Source organism: Camellia sinensis, chromosome 1, assembly GCF_055761805.1.
Source record: "Camellia sinensis isolate YWXY chromosome 1, ASM5576180v1, whole genome shotgun sequence".
Taxonomy (NCBI): Eukaryota; Viridiplantae; Streptophyta; class Magnoliopsida; order Ericales; family Theaceae; genus Camellia; species Camellia sinensis.
The window spans coordinates 88,484,285-88,485,597 of record NC_138961.1 but is presented as its reverse complement, the minus strand read 5'-3'; the positions used below and the strand labels follow the sequence as shown (position 1 = coordinate 88,485,597).

At 52.9% G+C, this 1,313-nt stretch overlaps 1 long non-coding RNA gene across 1 annotated transcript; it reads left to right on the top strand.

Annotated features, from left to right (window-relative positions):
• The first annotated feature begins 356 nt into the window (after positions 1-356).
• LOC145789838 (uncharacterized) lies at positions 357-777 on the top strand. Its single transcript, XR_014328259.1, has 2 exons — positions 357-435; positions 529-777. It is a non-coding gene; the product is annotated as an uncharacterized LOC145789838 (long non-coding RNA).
• The last annotated feature ends 536 nt before the right edge of the window (positions 778-1,313 follow it).

The following is a 1,313-nucleotide window of genomic DNA, read 5'->3' as shown; positions in this document are numbered from 1 at the left end:
ATACCTGCTGAGCGCTCTAGTTGACCTATCACAGGTCCATCGATATGACTGGGGTGGCGCCGGCCTGGCTACCCTTTACTTTTATATGAGCGCGACCTCCTGCGGACGGGGCGATTTACTTGGCGGCTATTGGAGAGCCTGAGAGGTACTTTTCTGTCCTCTTGATTTACATTTCTGCTTTTCATTATTTGTACATTGCACTCACAGCGCACTTTTACAGTCTGTATTTTGCTCTCAGCATTTCGTATTTACATTCTGCACTGCTTTTCTCAGCTATGGGTCTATGTATACTTCCCAGCATTGGCCCCAGAGCTGGAGGTGGCAGGGATTCCCATGACCCCATACTCATTGGTGTTCGAGGGCCCACACCGGCCGAGACCTCGAGAGACCCTCCTTTACCTGCGACAGTACTTTGACATTGTGCGACATTCAGAGGTACCTCTGAGCTTTCAGTTCCTTTCATTTTCATCTTTGATTTGCTCTGTATATTCTCGATTTCTGATTGGTTTATGCATTTATCATCCGCAGATCACATGGCAGCCTTGGGCGCCCCTGGGTGATGGTCTCCGACTTCAGTATACCGGAGGGTCGGACATCTCCCAGTATAGGGTCCTGCTTGAAGGGCCGGTTGGCAGGGCATGGTTCCTGGGGGAACGCTTTCTGCGCCAGGTATTGGGGTATCTTTCTCAGGATCCTCCCGCAGTACCCCCAGCCAGTATGCGGACTGCTGACAGGCTCTCTTACTCGGAGGTAGTCGGCGCCATGCTGGGTAGTGATGCTTTATTATATGTTGAGGAGGGGGACTACGCCACTTACCGTCACATATATTTGATGCCTCCATTGACGGGAGCTCATATCCCGATGATGAGGCCTGCCGGTATGTCATCCTCGGGCCAGGCTCGGGCTCGGGCTGCAGACGCCCCTTCTACTAGCAGGGCTGGTACATCTAGAGGTCGGAGTAGACCGGTTCCTCCGACTCCGTCGGCTTATCCTCATCCTGGATGGCCAGATATGCCTACTGAGTTGATGGCGTGGCAGTATGGGGCTATCTCTCCGACCCCGATCCCGCTAGAGCCTCCGATGCCCAGTGATCGATACGCCATTGATCCTGACTCACCGCTGGTATGCTCCACTGTTTTTCATTCATCATTCAGATGTTTAGACATTTTTTGTTCACTGATGATTATGAGCTCATATTTGCAGCCACCGCGAGGGTACATGGAGGAGGTGGTTAGACTGGTGGCCACACTCGAGGGCATGGTCCTGCGTAGGGAGGCACAGTTGTCTGTCGCGGGCATTCAGGTACCCTTCAG